The sequence below is a fragment of the Oryctolagus cuniculus genome, chromosome X (genome assembly GCF_051225735.1).
Source record: "Oryctolagus cuniculus isolate XC-2025 breed Fujian yellow rabbit chromosome X, ASM5122573v1, whole genome shotgun sequence".
In the NCBI taxonomy this organism is placed as follows: Eukaryota; Metazoa; Chordata; class Mammalia; order Lagomorpha; family Leporidae; genus Oryctolagus; species Oryctolagus cuniculus.
The window spans coordinates 42,753,930-42,773,715 of NC_142888.1; the positions used below are offsets into that span (position 1 = coordinate 42,753,930).

The 19,786-nt window shown below is 39.3% G+C and overlaps 1 pseudogene; it reads right to left on the minus strand.

The window, feature by feature from the left end:
* Window positions 1–10,395: 10,395 nt before the first annotated feature.
* LOC100358463 (protein mago nashi homolog 2 pseudogene) lies at window positions 10,396–10,852 on the minus strand (annotated as a pseudogene).
* Window positions 10,853–19,786: the final 8,934 nt, after the last annotated feature.

Consider the following 19,786-nt stretch of genomic DNA (forward strand, 5'->3'; position numbering starts at 1 on the left):
GTTACTCTGCTGGTTTATTCTGGCAAATGGGGTCTTAATTCATTAAATGTTCCTGGAATTTCATCAGTTGGAAGGAATTCCAATGCAGACAACTGACACGTTTTCAAACTGAAGTTTTCATTGTTGCCTATCACAAAGTCAATCCACTCATCTGGATTTTCTACCAAATGCATAAGGCTTAATGAAAGAAACAAACATTATTCTTAGGGGATTTAAATTATCTGTCAGATTCCTTGATCACACCTAATTCAACTTATGCCAGCAGATGGAAGATATCACTTGTTTTTATCTCTTGCTATGTCAGCCCTTCTAATAAAATAAAGTTAAAATAAATAAAATTAGTACTAAGAATAATTCAATAATTACTACAACATGTTAAGTCAGCATATAAAATTTATAGCCAAAATTCCAGTTCAGTGTTTCTAAAAATGGCAACATTTTTGTTCTGTAACACCACAATTTAAAACTCCCTATCTGAAAGCATGCTTGTTATTAAATGTATCTTCATATATATTAATGCATACTTCATATAAGAACTTGGACATGTTACAAAATTATTATAATGCAGTAAAAATCATTTTCAATAAATTGAATTAGTGTTTTCAATTATTTGCTACCCCTCTCTATAAGAGGATTATACTTTTCTGCTCTATAGGTATCAAGCTTGATACTAACAAATGCCAGGATCTATGCTTTAAAAGAAATCACATGAGGTTGGCATTGTGGCATAGTAGGCTAAGCCTCTGCCTAGGGCTCTGGCATCCCATATGGAAGCCAGTTCATGTCAGAGCTGCTCTTCTGCCAATCCAGTCCTCTGCTTATCAATGGCATGAGTAAGCAGTGGAGGATGGTGCTAGGATCCCTGCACTTGCAGAGGAAACCTGGAAGAAGCTCCTGGTTCCTGGCTTTGAATCTGCTCAGCTGAGGCCATTGCAGCCATCTGGAGAGTGAACCAGCAGATGGAAAACCTTTCACTCTGTCTTTCCCGCTGTCTGTGTGTAACTATACCTCTCAAATAAATAAAATCTAAAAAAAGGGATATCACATGGTTCCATCATTCCTCTCTTTTGTGAGAAGATCTTAGCTCAGATTAGCAATGCTCCTCTAATCTAGATCTGGAATGAAAATGACACATGGAACACCTTCAGCGCTAACAATTTGCAACAGAACCAAATTTTTGTTGTTGTAAGGCATTGAGTTCTTGGGTCAATTTGTTCTCAAAGCAGTCTAATAAATATGATTACATAAAGGCAACATATATTATTTAATATATCTTGAAATTATATATTACATTAACATTAAGAACTGAATTTTAGGATTATTTCCACTTAGGATTTGAATAAAAAAATTCTATGCTTGGTGTAGGAGTTAGATCTGGAGTGTGTAAAGTCTTACTTAAGCTTCAAACCACCAGGGGAAAAATCTACTGATTTACATTCTTAAAATGTAGGCCTCAGGTATATTGGAGTCATTTACTTGTGAGGATCATAATACAGGGAGCTCAAATTTCACAATGAACACTTTGTGAAAGTTTTTTTTTTTTTTTAAATGTCCCATTGTGTTGCAGCATAGCAGGTTAAGCTGCCATCTAAGATGCCAGCATCCCATTTGGGTACCAGTTAAAGTCCAAGTTACTTCACTTTTGATCCAACTCCCAGCTAATGAATCTGGGAAATAAGCAGCAGATGACTCAAGTGCTTGGTCTCCTGCCACCCATCTGGGAGACCAGGAGGAAGTTCTTGGCTCCTGGCTTCAGCCTGGCCCAACCCTTGTAATTGCAACTATTTGAGGAGTGAACCAGTGTAGCTGATAGACTATAATTCCTTGTTACTTCAAATTGAATTGTTATTTTACAACTGCAACATAAGGCAATCTGGGGTAACTTTTATGATATCCCTCATAAAATCCTGTGTGGGAACAAATGGAATTAATAATATGTTTAAAATACTGTATTATCTATTAATTTGATGGTATTGCATCATAGATGTAGGTCTTTGATCCATTTTGAGTGGATTTTTGTGTAAAAAAAAAGAAATTTATAGAAATTCTTCAGTTCATACAAGAGTAGAGAGAGTACTAACAATGTACTCACCCACATATCCATTACCCAGTGCTATGGTTTTGATGTTGTTTGCTCCCCTGGAGTTTATATATCAGAAGCTTGGTCCTCAGTGTAGTGATGATAAGAACTGGTGGGACCTTTAAGAATTCCATGAGAACTACTTTATTCCCATTTGAGGGAATGATCTAATCACTTTCTACCGATATGGAATCTAGTGGTAGAAAGTGATTAGATCATTCCCTCAAATGGGAATGAGGTAGTTCTCATGGAATTCTGCTTAGTCCTTGCAAAAGGATTGATATAAAAGAAAGAGACTGCTACACTCCTTCTCTCTTTGGCTTTCTGCCTTGCCCTGTGCTTTCTCCCTTTCACATGCACTCCTCTCTTGCTGCAAACCACCATGATGTGAAACAGCCAGGAAGTGGGATGGGTACATGGTTCAGAAAAGCTGGCAACATGTTGTTTGGACGTTCAACTTCTAAAACCTAAATACATAAACCTCTAAGTTATGCGACCTCAGGCATTTTGTTATAATGTGCAAAATTGATTAACACAGCTTCAACAATTATCAATACTTCCATTTCTTAACATATTAGCCAACATCCATTGTTTTTAAGTAAATTCCAGAAATCCCACTCTTCCACATTTAAATATTTCTAGTGAATCTCTAAAGACAACAATTTTTAAAACATAACCATGATAAATTAACACTAAGTCATTAATATCACTAACTATCCAGTGTTTAGATGTCCCCAAATGCCTCACATTTTTAAATTTATAGTTTTGACTGAGAAAACTAGCAGATGGGAGTTCTGGGAGCTCTTTTAAGCTGAGTCTGTATCCTTTCAACATGTTCCTATCAGTTTTTGAGCACTTCCTTATATTATGACACTATAAGATGTTTCTGGATAATCTTCTATATTTCCTGCCAAAGGCCTGGAATCAACTATCACTCAAGGACCCCTAGTTTATTTTTACTGCATAAAAAAATTTAGAAACCACAATCTGGATATTAGGTATGATCATAGCTAGCAGGATGTCATTGCTTCTAAAAGCTAGGAAATAGACATACATATACTCACATAAAAATGTCAACAACTACATTTATTTCTTTATCTATTACCATGTATGAATGGGAATGCATATGTACACATATGTATATTTTATATGGACATATATGTACTTATTTATATATATCCATGTGTGCATTATACACCATCATATCATATATCTTATTCTAATCCAATGTCTATTCTATACTTCCTTTTTTTAATTCCTTTCTCCAACAGTTTGGAGCCTCTCCTTATTCATCCCTGCTCAGTCCAAATATACACATCAAGTGATTTCAAAATTTATAATAACACACATCATGTAAAAACAAATTTGCTAATTAGCATACAATACATATGTATAGCTATTTTTTCTTTAGCCTTACAATATACACTCACAATAGTATTTTTCATAGTTATTAGGTTGTTTATATTTCCTCCCCACTTCCTTGAGAGTATTTGTTTTACTAATTCATTATAAAGGTAGTTTTGTTTATAATGGATTGCATCACATTTTTGGAATACAAATCCTTGTTGATTTTAACATTCTTCCAGGTCTCCCATGTGGGTGCAGAGACCCAAGCACTCAGGCCATCTTCCACTGCTTTCTCAGGTCATAGCAGAAAGCTGGATTGGGAGTGGAGAAGCCAGGACTCGAAAAAGCACCTATATGGGATGCCTGCACTTCAGACCATGTTTTTAACCTGCTGCACCACAGTGCTGTCCACCCTCAATGATTCTAAGAGTCAGAGCTATACAAAGATGTATATTTACAGAATTATTCACAGATGTATATTCACAGAAATATTGTTTCCTTTCATCCCTACTGCTCCACTCTTATTCTCCCAATCTTTGAGTTCTATGCTTCACCCCTGAGGGTAACTGATTTCATTAGTTTCTGATATGCTCTTCCTGTATTTCTTCTATACATTTTTTCCATTATAGACTCTGTTAAATGAAGAACTAAATTTATAGATACTCTTTGGGCTGGCATGTGGCACAGTGGGTTAAACTGTGCCCAGAAAGTCAGCATCTAATATAACCACAAGTTCTGCTCCACTTCTAATTCAGTTCCCTGCTAATGCACCTGGGAAAGCAGCAGATGATGGCCTAAATACTTGGGCCTCTGCCTCACACATGAGAGATCCATATGCAGTTGCAGGCTCCTGGCTACAGCTTAACTCAGCCCAGACATTGCAGCCATTTGAGGAGTGAATCAGCAGGTGGAAGAACTGTCTCTCCCTCTTTGTAACTCTGCTTTTCAAATACATACATGTCTTTTATAAATATTACAGATACGCTTTCCCCATTATTTTTTATCATTTAACTATATATCTTATAAATCATTCTGTCAGCTTTTAATGATCTTGCACTTTTTTGTTACAGTTGCATATTCCCGGCTGGTGCCGTGGCTCACTAGGCTAATCCTCCGCCTGCGGCACCAGCATCCCGGGGTTCTAGTCCCGGTTGGGGTGCCTGGTACTAGGCCTGGTTGTTCCTCTTCAGTCCAGCTCTCTTCTGTGGCCAAGAGAGGGCAGCGGAGGATGGCCCAAGTATTTGGGTCCCTGCACCCACATGGGAGACCAGGAGGAATACCTGGCTCCTGGCTTTGGATCTGCGTAGTGCCAGCTGTAGTGGCCATTAGGGGAGTGAACCAACGGAAGGAACACCGTTCTCTCTGTCTCTCTCATTGTCTACAACTCTCTGTCTCTCTTTCTCTCACTGTCTAACTCTGCCTGGCAAAAAAAAAAAAAAAAGTTGCATATTCCCTACTGTATATATGCACTGGTTTATTCAACTATTCTCTTATATATGTATGTTTACATTATTTCAAACATATTACAATTGTAACTAATAAACTTTTAAAAGTAAATAATGTTTTGCAAATGCATTTTTTAGGATTGTAAGTGTATCCTCAGTACAAATTTGTAGCAGTTTTATTAATAGATCAAAAGGCCAGGGCAGGGCCGGCACCGCGGCTCACTAGGCTAATCCTCCGCCTTGCGGCGCCGGCACACCGGGTTCTAGTCCTGGTCGGGGCACCGGATTCTGTCCCGGTTGCCCCTCTTCCAGGCCAGCTCTCTGCTGTGGCCAGGGAGTGCAGTGGAGGATGGCCCAAGTACTTGGTCCCTGCACCTGCGTGGGAGACCAGGAGAAGTACCTGGCTCCTGCCATCGGATCAGCATGGTGCGCCGGCCGCAGCACGCCGGCCAAAGCGGCCATTGGAGGGTAAACCAATGGCAAAGGAAGACTTTTCTCTCTGTCTCTCTCTCTCTCTCGCTGTCCACTCTGCCTGTCAAAAAAAAAAAAAAAAAGGCAAGGGCAGGGGCAGGTGCCCTAGCTCACTTGGTTGATCCTCCACCTGAGGCGCCAGAATTCCGTATGGGCGCCAGTTCTAGTCCCGGTTGCTCCTCTTCCAGTCCACCTCTCTGCTGTGGCCCGGGAGGGCAGTGAAAGATGGCCCAAGTGCTTGGGCGCCTGCACCCGCACGGGAGACCAGGAGGAGGTACCTGGCTCCTGGCTTCGGATCGGTATAGCTCCAGCCGTGGCAGCCATTTGTGGGGTGAACCAACGGAAGGAAGACCTTTCTCTCTGTCTCTCTCTCTCAGTGTCTAACTCTATCTGTCAAATATATATTAAAAAAGAGGCAAGGGCATAGAATTTGTTACGTACAGTCAAATTCCCTTCCAATATCATGTACTGTGCTGCATTAACAGCAAAGGTATACCTTTCTTCAACAGTAGCCTTGCTCAACTCAAGATACAGACAAAATACCAGTGATATTCTTCACAGAATTAGCAACTCCACAGATTGCAAATCGGTAATTTTTCTAGCATTTATTTTAACCTATATGTTTTTTGGACCACTCCTACCCCTTCCTCCCTATTTAATTTCAATTTGTCTAAGAAATCATGTCTTTCTTTCAGAATTTTGCAGTGATTGGATTTCACTCACTGTATTTAATGATGTCATTTAAGTTGCAAATTCTGGTTCCTAAATTGTATGTAAATTGTTAAATTTAGAGGCTTGATCAGATTTGAGTGAAATTTTCTAACAAGATTTCTTTATATGGTATTATGTACTTTTCTGAGAAGGCACTTTATGACAAGCAAACTAAAATTTTTTAAAAGTTTATTGTGTCAGTTAAAAATATATTTTTCAAAACCTGGAAAACAAATTATTTCTTCATTATTTAACTATAATACAAGAGATGAGCTTTGTGGGAAGGAAAAGGTTTATTTTACCTTCCAGCTTGGAGGTTCACAGGTCAGGTTTAAACAGCTCTATTAATCTGGTATCTGGTGAACTCTGGCAATGGTAGAGTCGGTACACAAGGTCAATCACATGGTAAGCCAGGAAGCAGATGGAAGTGTTAAGCAGAATATGAACTCAAATAATCAACCCTTTGGAAGAACCAGCTTTTGTGGGCCTGCCTCCAGTGACCTAAAGACCTCCCACTAGATTCACCTATCAGATGCCACCATCAGATCAAGTATGCACATTTAATATTCCAAATATTAACTTTAAGACATTAGAATTTCAGCATCTGTATATTTTTTAGAAAGAGAAGTCTTTCTCAATCAATAACTCAAAAACAAAGAAAACATGCCAGGGCCAGAGCTGTGACGCAGCAGGTTAAAGCCCTGGCCTGATGCACTAGCATCCCATACGGATACTGGTTTGGGACCCGGCTGCTCCTTTTCTGATCCAGCTCTCTGTCATGGCCTGGGAAATCAGTGGAAGATGGCCCAAGTCCTTGGGTCCCTGCACCCACGTGGGAGACCTGGAGCAAGCTCCAGGCTCCTGGCTTCGATTGGTGCAGCTCTGGCCATTGCAGCCAACTGGGGAGTGAACCATTGGATGGAAGACCTCTCTCTCTCTCTCTCTCTCTCTGCCTCTCCTCTCTCTGTGTAACTCTGACTTTAAAATAAATAAATAAATCTTAAAAAAAGAAAACATGCAGATAATGCCACCATATACATGTTACTTAAAAATAATTTATAATTTTTCATCTGGTAATTAAATTAATGTGTACCCACCACAAAAATATTCAGTGACTAAAATGGTAGACTCTGTACCAAACAATGAGGATGGCTACCTAGTTCACCAGGATTCTACAGTAATCATGACTATACTGTACCCTCCAAAGCCACTACTGACTCAAGCTGGGAAATCTGAATCTCTCAACTAGAAATCTAAAAGTTGGAAAAAGAAAGGAGAATGATGTTAATAACAGCACTTTAGAAAGAAAATACAAGAAATTAGTGCTGCTAACTCACTAGAAAAAGAAGTACATGATGCATGCTTTGAATGTTAACTCCTTCTTTGATTCTAAAAGCTAATTACAATCTTTTCAATAGAGATATTAAAAATATCTTTTTTACATGAGTTAGCCAAACTTAGCTTATAGTATTTGAAACTATGGTCTAAATACCTGTACACCTGTAAAATTTCTATATTGAAATCTTGTACTAGGAGGTGGGCCCTCTGGAGGTAATTATGTCATGAATGTAGAGCCTTCATGAACATATTGCTGTCCTGGGGCCACCACCTGCAGAGCTGGCATTCCATACGGGCGCCAGTTCAAGTCCCAGCTGCTCCACTTCTGATCTAGCTCTCTGCTATGGCCTAGAAAAGCAGTGAAAGATGGCCCAAGTGCTTGGACATCTGCACCCGCATGGGAGACCTGCAAAAGGTCCCTGGCTCCTGGCTTCAGATCAGCCCAGCTCTGGCCATTGTGGCCTTCTGGTGAGTGAACCAGTGGATGGAAGACCTGTCTCTCTGCCTCTGCCTCTCTTTAACTCTGCCTTTCAAATAAATAAATGAATCTTTAAAAAATAAAAGTAAAAATAAAAAATAGGTTAGTGTCCTCATAAATGAGGTCTCAGGGAGTTCTTTGTCCCTTCTGCCATGTGAGAATGCAACAAGACAGCCATCCAGGAAGTGAGTCTTCACCAGACACAGAATCTTCTGATACCTTGATCTTTACTTCTTAATATCCAGAAAGATGAGAAAAATTTTCCACTGTTTATAAGTTTATGATATTTTGCTATAGTGGCAGGAGCAAACTAACAACCTTAAACAAACAAAAATACCAATCACCCATTAGAGCTGAAGTAATTTACCCAAGATAGTATGGGGAAATTATGAGAATCAAATTATCTAATACTCACTCCACAGTTATATACAACATGTTCTTCATTATAGTCATTCTGTTGTTTCATATCATTTGAGAGCAAATATTTCACCTATTTCTCCTCTGATACTAATCTGGAAGGCAAAGCAAAAGGTCAAGGAATGAAATGAGATATATAAGAAATCAGATGAAAAGTTTCTTCCAATACCACACTGCACTGCACAGCAATGGCACTGAAACCTATGATTAATATAATTGGGTACATTTTACTTATTGCCTTCAGTTTTATAAAATTTCTGTGTGCTAATAAATATTTTCAGTTAAGCCAAAGTCATCTGTTTTATGACAAAAAAGTAGGAGAGGAATGCCTTTGTTGAAGGCTTTTTCATTCACTACTCACAATATCCTGAGACTTGGGTATCCATTATCACCATTTTATAACTGATAAAATGGACTACTACTCAAATTAAAAACTGTTTCCCAAGTCATACAGCAAATAACTGATAGAGCAAGAAAATATATTAAAATGTCTATTTAGCAGTAATTTATGTGACAAATAATAAAACAACCAAAATGGCCATTCATAAGAAAATGGATAATCTGCAGCAGAATTATAAATAGAAACAATACAGCAGGGAAAATAAGTGAACAGTTATTAGGAAATATCAACATGGATAAAATTCACAACAGTATGTTGACTGAAAAAAGAAAGCTGACAAGAATTTGAGAATACTTCAAATACTTCATGGAAAACAGTATTTAATGATAAGCTTTGGTGCAAACACATTTGAAATCCATGCATCACTTCATAATATGCATTTTCATGAACCTTTGAAGACTCCTTTTATGCATTAACTTCAAAAATTTTTGCCCCAAATTAAATTTACATTTTAAGAATTATTTTATGTATTTTAAAGTATTAGGGAGGGAGGTAGAACCTGAGAGAGAGGAGTCTTCTATTCCTCTGGTTTACTTCCCAAATGACTGCAACAGACAAACCTGAGCTGATCCAAAGCCAGGAGCCAGGAGTTTCTTCCAGGTCTCCCACGCAGGTGCAGGGGCCAAAGGAGTTGTACCACCTTCTACTGCTTTCCCAGGCCACAACAGAGAGCTGGATCAGAAGTGGAGCAGCCGGGACTCTAACCGGCACCCATGCCAGCACTGCAGACTGGTGCTTTAACCCACTGTGGCACAGCTCTGACCTCTATATTTATTTCTTAAAATTTTGTATTTATTATTGAGAAGCGGAGATAGATACAGAGAGAGAGGGAGAGATCCCATCTCCTGGTTCACTCCACAAATGCCTGCAATGGGTCCCAACTGGAGTCAAAACTGGGAACTGGGAATATCACCCAGGTCTTCCACATGTGTAGCAGGAACCTAATTACTTGAGCTATCACTGCTTAAGATCTGCACTAGGTGGAAGCTGGAGTCATGAGCAGTAGCCAAATACTTAAACCCAAGCACTCCGATAAGGGATGTGGTGTCTTAGGTAGTGTCTTTACGGCTAGGCAAAATGTACATGCCTAAACAGATCTTTTAATTCCATTTCCATGTATTTCCATGTACTTTTAAAAAAAAGATTATTTATTTGAAAGAGTTGAGAGAGAGAGAATCTTCCATCTGGTGGTTCACTGCCCTAATGGCTAGAACACCCAGGCTGGGCCAGGCCAAAGCCAGGAACCATGTTCTCCATCTGGGTCTCCCACATGCGTGGCAGGGGCCAAGCACTTAGTCCATCTTCTGCTACTTTCCCAAGTTAATTAGTAGGGAGCTGGTTCAGTAATAGAACAGCCAAGACTCACACTGGCACTCACATGGGATACCAGCATTGTAGGTGGTAGCATAAACTACTGTGCCACAACTGCTGTACTTTCTGAAGTATCCTCCTATCTGGTATTTAAATATTTAGTCACCCTACGCTTATTATTAAGAAACCTGCTTTTCAGACTTTGATATGTTTTATTGGAGAAAAATTTCAACAAAAATAGCTTTTATTTTATCTAATGTGTGCAGTATCCAAGTGAAGATAACTATTAAACCTGTCGATGTATTTTCTTATTTTCAATTTTATATCAAAAATGTGTTTGTTTCACATTCATAAAGTTCTCAATATTTTAAATGACAAAGCTTCCCTTCCCTGTCCCTCAATTAAATATGTAAATATCTTCCAAATTATACAATTTAAATATTAATCCAATGAGACTAAAAACTAAACATTTCATATCCTGTATCCAATAGTAAAATACTCGCAGGCCTTTGGGACTTTTTGACTGATTTACACTAATAAGAAAATCTGTTTTTGATGTGTCAAAGGAAATGAATTAATCCCTAATTACAATTTCAAACTTCAGTGGGCCAACCCTGTCAAGAGGGAAGCCACAAAGCATCATTTTCTTTGGTAATTTCTCTGTCAATAATGCTCTTTAGTGCTTCCATTACACTCTTGGGTACCTAAGCCTATTTTCTGATCATGAGATGATTTTTGTACTTGCTGTTCACATATCTAAACTTTCCATCTGTCCAAAACTCAAACTCCAGAAACCCATGTGCAAATTTGCCTTTGTGCCCTACATGATAGCACAGGTAGAAATCATTACCCATAGATATTATTTTTGCTCCCCTACAAGGCCACTGAAATCCCAGCTAACCTGCCAACCAGCACCTCGGAACACCTTTCATATCAGTGCCATTTAAAAGGTCAACTTCCTAATTATATCATTATGACAGAATTTATGTAACTGGTCCACTACTGATAAGCATTTACATTGCGTCCAAAGTTTGCTGTTACAAATACTGCTGCATTTAAAATATTATATTTGTATGTGTGTGTTGTCCACAGTAATTGTGTTGGAGACATTCCTAAAGGTAGAATTTCTAGATCAAAGAGCAACAGATTTCCAAGTTTATTACATATACCAAACAGCTACAGGAGAAATGGTTATATCAATTTACATTCTTAACAATAGTGACATTGAAGGTCAGTTTCCACAAGTTGCACAACATTGAGCTTAAACAAACTTTTTCACAGTTGTCAATATTAATATCCTATTTTGTTTTCTCATGTGTTTTTATTAGTGACGTTGATTGACTTTTCAAATGTTTACTATCCACGCCTGAATAGCTTCTTTTGATTCTGCTCATTTTCCCACATTTTTAAGAGCTTGTAGGAAGGTTAACAGGGAACTGGCTAAGAATTTACACATGATTTCGCATTCTGGAGCAATGAAAGCCTGTCCTCAGAAAAATAAAGAACCACAGAAGGATAAAATGGAGAGAGAGAGAAAGAGAAACAAAGGGAAAAAAAGACTAAAAGAAAAGGAGGGAAGGGGAAGGGAGGGGAGAGAGAGGAGAGGAGAGGAGAGGAGAAATGAGCTAGACAAAGAAGAGAGGAGAGGAGAGGAGAGGAGAGGAGAGGAGAGGAGAGGAGAGGAGAGGAGAGGAGAGGAGAATGAACTAGACAAAGAAGAGAGGAGAGGGGAGGAGAAGGGAAGAGAGGGGAGGGGAGAGGAGAGGAGAGGGGGGAGGGGAGGGGAGTGGAGGGGAGGGGAGAGGAGAGGAGAGGAGAAATGAACTAGACAAAGAAGAGAGGAGAGGGGAGGGGAGGGGAGGAGAGGAGAGGGGAGGGGAGGGGGGAGGGGAAGGGAAAGAAGAGGAGGGAAGGGGAGAGGAGAGGAGAGGAGGGGAGGGGAGGGAAGGGGAGAGGAGAGGAGGGGAGGGAAGGGAAGAGGAGAGGAGAGGAGGGGAGGGGAGGGGAAGGGAAAGAAGAGGAGGGGAGGGGAGGGAAGGGGAGAGGAGAGGAGGGGAGGGAAGGGAAGAGGAGAGGAGGGGAGGGGAGGGGAGAGGAGGGGAGGGAAGGGAAGAGGAGAGGAGGGGAGGGGAGGGGAGGGGAGGGGAGGGGAGGGGACAGGAGGGGAGAGGAGGGGAGAGGAGAGGAGAAATGAACCAGACAAAGAAACAGGACCTGCATCTTAGGGTCCTCCTACTCCTATGCTCTGTTCCTTAAGCACATTTTTATTTGGCCTCCCTGAACCTTGGCGGTCCCCTAGTCAGGTCTCCCTCCCTCTGAAGAAATATCTGATCCCTAGCTTTCCTCCTTTCCGGCCTCCCGCCAAGTGTTCAAATAAAACAATGCGCAGTCGCCGCCCTCCAACTGCCTGCCAGGCTTCATTTTGCAGTGGGCTGTGCCCTTGGCCATGGGACTCCAGCCCGCCCAGACTGTCAGTCCTAGAGAGGAGACCACCTTTGCAAGAGTGATCCACCATCTGCCGCCAGCAAACTGACCTTCGCAGCGTCTAAATGGAAGCAATGGCACTCGCCCAAGTCAGGTTCCCCGTACCCTGTTTGCGTTCAGAGAGTCTCACGTGACCTAGTTTCCCTGGTAATGGCGTTTTCTTCCTGAATGTAGCCGCCTCCGGAATGGAGAGTGTTTCTCTGAGTTAACCCTCACACAGGCATGACCGCTGAATGCAGAATAAGCCTGTTGAGAGTTTTGTCTATTTCTATGGCATTTTACTGAGAATTACAAAGAAAAAGAAGGAAGGAAATTAGAGACTTTTCACTAACAACTACGTACAGCTCTGTATTATTAAGATTCTTAGAGTGAGCATGTGCTAGTTTTGTAATTAAGACGACAAAGGGAAAATAAATAATAATGAACAGATTTAAAGTATCACATAGCAAGAAGTATTGTGATTAAAGCCTGCTTTAATTTTTTCTAATATTTTCTAAAATAAATCATGGTAGTGTGCAAATATCAGTTCAGACTTCATGCAAGGGAATATTCACAACAAAGGAGATTTTTTTAGAAAACGATATTCTATCATTGTCACAGAACTTAGTAAAATCTGATATTCTGTGCATTCCTGTGAAACAGAGCTGCTACATGTTGCAGCCTGTCAAAGTCAACCAGGGAAATTTGAATATAAAAAGTAATATGATTCAAATGGTACTAAAAATACCTCTCCACAAAGAAAATCCCAATTCAGGTTTAAATCACTGAATTTTACCAAACATTTAAAGAATTTGCAGCAAATCTGCAAACACATCCAAGATTTAGAAGCAAGAAACAGAGAAATCCATATACTCTAAAATACACTCAGGTCTTGCAGAAAGATTAACAACAGGGAGTCTGAAGGCTTCCTTGGAATCTGGCCCTGCTCTTTACAAAGTTAAAGACTTTTGGCAAGTTACTTAATCTACCTGCAGCTTATTCAACTGCTAATTACCTGCTGCAAAGGTTAAATTGAGCAAGTTAATGTATATAAGGCATTTAAAACAATACGGAGCAGTGGTAAAATTTTGGATTAACATGTGATACTTGCAATTTTTTGAACGATATACAATGCAGTATTTCATCACATACACACAGCTTAAACTGACCATACCAGGCAACCAGCCTTTCCATTTCCTTATCTTTTTTCCTTTGTATTTGGAGTCTACTGGCTCCTCTGTTTCAGATTTTACATAGAATAGTATACATACTCAAACTTCTGTGCTGAAAAACATTTATTTTATTAAATAAAATAGGGTACACAAGTATCACAGCATAATAGTACCCGCCTTCCAAGAACAATGGTGACACTAATTTAGTCTCATAGGAAAGAGGAAAGAGTCTGGCATAAAAGACTCAGATTTTGGAGCAGAATTTTCCTACAGCATTTCTAGTTTGAAAAAACAGCATAACAATGTATAGAAAGGCTCAGTGTAGGGGTGGCACTGTGGCATAGTGGGTTAAGCCTCAGGCTACAGTGCTGGGATCTCATAGAGGTGCCAATTTGACTCCTGGATGCTCCACTTCAGATCCAGCTCCCTGTTAATTGTCTGAAGAGACAGCAGAGGATGGCCCAAGTGCTTGGGCCTCTGCACCCACGTGGAAGCCACAGAGGAAGCTTCTGGCTCCTGGGTTTGGATTGGCCCACTTCTGGCCATTGAGACCATTTGGGGAGTGAACCAGTGGATGGAGACCTCTCTCTGTCTCTCCCTCTCTCTAACTCTGCCTCTCAAAGAAATAAATCTTCAAAAAAAAAAAAAAAAAGAAGAAGAAGAAGAAAGTCGCAGTGGGCTGTGAGTTTAGACTGTTTAAATATGTATGCCTAACTCAGTCACTTATTAGTTATGTTCTTAACTAAAGTTATTGAATCTTCCTGTTCTTCAGTTTTGCCTTAAATAAAAAAATACTAATAGTTCCAATATCAGGTTTGCTGTGAAGAAGTAATATATTAATTATAGTAACAGCAGTGCCTGGCTACTCAAAAAGTACTATATAAATATTAATTATAATTTAAAATAATGGTAAAAAGCAATAGGAAAAGTAAAAAGTAAAGCAACAAATAACTGCATAGTCCCATCCTAAAGTATATCAAATGCATGAACACTGCCAGTGACGTAATCAAGGTATTTAAGGTAACAAATTGATCCTATTGCTGTGTTTTGAAGTTAACAGGATTGTAATGTTCTTAGACACCCAGATCCAACTCTTCAAAGATCTGAAACAAGGAAGACCACAACACAAAGTGGAATCCCACCTGACTTAGATGAAGAAATGCTAACCTGAGCTACCACAACTGTGATCAGTAAGCTACAGCTCAAGGGTCAAAGCTTGTATGCTGTTTTCATTTGGCAAAAAAGCAAAGAATGATTTTAGACACATAAGTGGTTGAAAATAGAATAATAATATGCCATGACATGAAATTTATAAAAAAAATTAAACTTTCTGTATCCAACAATAAAGTTTTTTGGAACTTAGCTAAAATCATTTACTTGCATACTGTTGTGACAGGACAATGAAGGCAACCTTGGTTCTTGTCTCACATAGAATTTCACACTGACGGGGACAATGAGCAAAGGAGCAAATAGAGATCTAGTTGAGAAGCATCTAGCCACAGCCAGGGATGGGGTGGCCGGGAGTGGGGCAGCTCCAAAGGAGGAGTTGTCTTGGAAACTGGCCAATACTAGGTCTTTTGTACACAAAACGACTATCTAGATTTAGCCAATCAGGGGAGAAGCAGAAGAGCAACTAACAGCCAATAAGAGGGCTAGGATAACAGCCAATCAGAGTTTGGGATAACAACCAATCATAGGCAAGGACAAAATTCATCAGAAGGATTGGAATTGCTAAACTTGTTTAGCCTGCTCATGATAAAAAACTAAATGATGCTACAGGCAGCATTGGGGAGGAAGCAAACACCATATCCACTGTTAAAGAAACTGGTCCTTTTTTCATTCTGAAAGGGATCTGACCTAACTGCCTATTAGCTCATCTAATTTCTCACAATATGACTGTTATTATATGATAATGACAGAGTAAAGTACAGTAGTATCTTGTTATCTGCTGTGGATTTATTCCAGGAAGCTGTTTTTTTTATTTTTTTTTATTTTTTTTTCACAGGCAGAGTTAGACAGTGAGAGAGAGAGACAGAGAGAAAGGTCTTCCTCCCGTTGGTTCACCCCACAAATGGCCGCCACGGCCGGTGCGCTGCAGGTGGCGTGCTGCACCAATCCGAAGCCAGGAGCCAGGTGCCTCCTCCTGGTCTCCCATGCGGATGCAGGGCCCAAGCACCTGGGCCATCCTCCACTGCATTCCTGGGCCACAGCAGAGAGTTGGACTGAAAGAGGAGCAACCAGGACAGAATCCAGTGCCCCAACCGGGATTAGAACCTGGGGTGCCGGCGCCGCAGGTGGAGGATTAGCCAAGTGAGCCACAGTCCCAGCCCAAGGAAGCTCTTAGACACCAACATCTGTGGATACCTGACTCGGGAAAATAAAATCGTGTAGTATTTGAATATAATATATACATATAGATCCATATATTTTAAACAATCTCTAATTTACTTACAATAACTAATACAGTGAAAAATCTATGTAAATATTTGTTATATTGTATTCTTTAGGGAAATATTACATGAAAAAATATGGAGGTTTTAAACAAATTCAATATTTTAAAAATTAATTTGATCTGTGGCTGGTTGAATCTGTGAATATGAGACCTTTTATAAATATAAAGAACTGACTTTATATAAATACAGAAACAGAGTAACAAAATAGATGGGCTCCCCTACCCTGATTACTGTATAGACACCGCATCAACTATGGATATCTTATTCTTAGATTGTTATATGTGGAGGGTTGTTTAGCATTTTTATTGCAACCTAATTAATATGCACTCTGACATATACAGAATACAATCAAGTTTACACAATTTATTTGGATAACTTTCTAGATCAACATATTCAGAAGATATTGATTAAAAGTTTGCAAGATTCTGCTGGAAACAATGTAGTCAAAACTCAGAAAGTAAAACTTAGTTGCTTTATTTTTAAACTTTTATTTAATAAATATTAATTTCCAAAGTAAAACTTTTGGATTATAGCAGCTTTTCCCCCCATAACCTCCCTCCCACCCACAACCACCCCATCTCTCATTCCCTCTCACATCCCATTCTTCATCAAGATTCATTTTCAATTATCTTTATATACAGAAGATCAACTTAGTATATACTGAGTAAAGATTTCAACAGACTGCACCCACACAGACACACAAAGTATACAGTACTGTTTGAGTAGTAGTTTTACCATTAATTCACATAATACAACACATTAAGGACAGAGATCCTACATGGGGAGTACGTGCACAGTGACTCCCATTCTTGATTTAACACTTGACACTCTTATTTATGACGTCAGTAATCACCCGAGACTCTTGTCATGCACTACCAACGATATGGAAGCCTCTTGAGTTCACCAACTCCAATCTTATTTAGACAAGGCCATAGTCAAAGTGGAAGTCCTCTCTTCCCTTCAGAGAAAAGTACCTCCTAATTTGATGGCCCGTTCTTTCTGCTGGGAGCTCACTCACAGAGATCTTTCATTTAGGTCATTTTCTTGCCACAGTGTCTTGACTTTCCATGCCCGCAAAAATCTCATGGCCTTTTTAACCAGATCCAAATGCCATAAGGGCTGATTCTGAGGCCAGAGTGCTATTTAAGACATCTGCCATTCTATGAGTCTGCTGTGTATCCCGCTAGCAGACACTAGTCTTGTTTATATGATCCCTTTGACACTTAATCCCATCATTATGGTCAATTATGAACTGAAAGTGATCACTTTGACTTGTGAGATGGCATTGGTACATGCCACTTTGGTGGGATTGAATTGGAATCCCCTGGCAGGTGTCTATCATTAGGGATAAGTCCAATTGAGCATGTGCCAAACTGTACACCTCGCCCTCTCTTATTCCCACTCTTATATTTAACAGAGATCATTTTTTCAGTTAAATTTAAACACCCGAGAATAATTGTGTGTTAATTAAAGAGTTCAATCAATGGTATTAAGTAGAAAAAAAATACCAAAAGGAATAAAATAGTAACTTGTTCCTCAAGAGTCATGATAAAGGCTTATCAAGTCACTGTTTCTCATAGCGTCCATTTCACTTCAACAGGTTTCCTTTTAGGTGCTCAGTTAGTTGTCACTGATCAGGCAGTACATACGCTATTTGTCCCTTTGGGTCTGGCTTATTTCACTCAGCATGATGTGTTCCAGATTCCTCCATTTTGTTGCAAATGACCGGATTTCATTGTTTTTTTTTTTTGTTTTTTTTTTGTTTTTTTTTTTTTTTTTTTTCTGCTATATCGTATTCTATAGAGTACATATCCCATTATTTCTTTATCCAGTCCACTGTTGATGGGCATTTATGTTGATTCCATGTCTTTTGAATTGTGAATTGAGCTGCAATAAACATTGAGGTGCAGACAGCTCTTTTATTTGCCAATTTAATTTCCTTTGGGTAAATTCCAATGAGTGGTAGGGCTATATTCAGGTTTCTGAGGAATCTCCAAACTGTCTTCCAGAGTGGCTTTAGCAGTTTGCATTCCCACCAACAGCGGGTTAGTGAGCCTTTTTCCCCACATCCTTGCCAGCAGCTGTTGTTGGTAGATTTCTGTATGTCAGCCATTCTAACCGGGGTGAGGTGAAACCTCATTGTGGTTTTGATTTTTATTTCCCTTATGGCTACTAATCTTGAACATTTTTTCACGTGTCTGTTGGCCACTTGGATTTCCTCTTTTGAAAAATAGCTATTGAGGTCCTTGGCCCATCTCTTAAGTGGATTGTTTGTTTCGTTGTTGTGGAGTTTCTTGATCTCATTGCAGATTCTGGTTATTAATCTTTTATCGGTTGCATAATTTGCAAATATTTTTCCCATTCTGTCACTTTCCTCACTGTTTCTTTTACAGTACAGAAACATCTCAAACTGATATAATCCGAATTGTTAATTTTGGCTTTGACTGCCTGTGCCTCTGGGGTCTTTTTCCAAGAAGTCTTTGCCTGTTCCTATATCTCGCAGGGTTTCTCTGATGTTCTCTTGTAATTTGATGGTGTTGGGTCGTAGATTTAGATCTCCAATCCATGTTGAGTAGATTTTTGTGTAAGGTGTAAGGTAGGGGTCCTGCTTCATGATTCTGCATGTGGAAATCCAGTCTTCCCAGCATCATTTGTTGAATAGACTGTCCTTGTTCCAGGAATTGATTTTGGGTCCTTGATCAAATATAAGTTGGCAGTAGATGTTTGGATTCATTTCTGGTGTTTCTACTCTGTTCCATAGGTCTATCCATGTGTTTCTGTACCAGTACCATACTCAATCAACAAGGAGACAGTAGATTAAAATGACACTATAGCCCAAATGGATCTAACAGATATCTACACAACTTTTCATCCTACACATAAAGCATTTACATTCTTCTCAGCAGTACATGGAACCTTCTCTAGGATTGACCACATACTAGGCCATAAAGCAAGTCTCAGCAAATTCAAAAGAATTAGAATCATACCATGCAGCTTCTCAGACCATAAAGGAATGAAGTTGGAAATTAGCAACTCAGGAATCCCTAGAGCATACGCAAACACATGGAGATTGAACAATATGCTCCTGAATGAACAATGGGTCATAGAAGAAATTAAAAGAGAAATCAAAAATTTTCTGGAAGTAAATGAGGATAACAGCACAATATACAAAAACCTATGGGATAGAGCAAAAGCAGTGTTAAGAGGAAAGTTTATATCAATAGGTACCTACATCAAGAAATTGGAAAAGCACCAAACAGATGAGCTTTCAATGCATCTCAAGGAACTAGAAAATCTGCAGAAAACCAGACACAAATCTAGTAGGAGAAGAGAAATAATTAAAATCAGAGAAGAAATCAACAGGATTGAATCCAAAAAAACATTACAAAAAATCAGCCAAACGAGGAGCTGGTTTTTGAAAAAATAAACAAAATCAACACCCCATTGGCCCAACTAACTAAAAAAAGAAGAGAAAAGACCCAAATCAATAAAATCAGAGATGAAAAAGGAAACTCAACAACAGACACTACAGAAATAAAAAGAATCATCAGAAATTACTACAAGGACTTGTATGCCAGCAAACAGGGAAACCTATCAGAAATGGATAGATTCCTGGACACATGCAATCTACCAAAATTGAACCAGGAAGACATAGAAAACCTAAACAGACCCATAACTGAGACAGAAATTGAAACAGTAA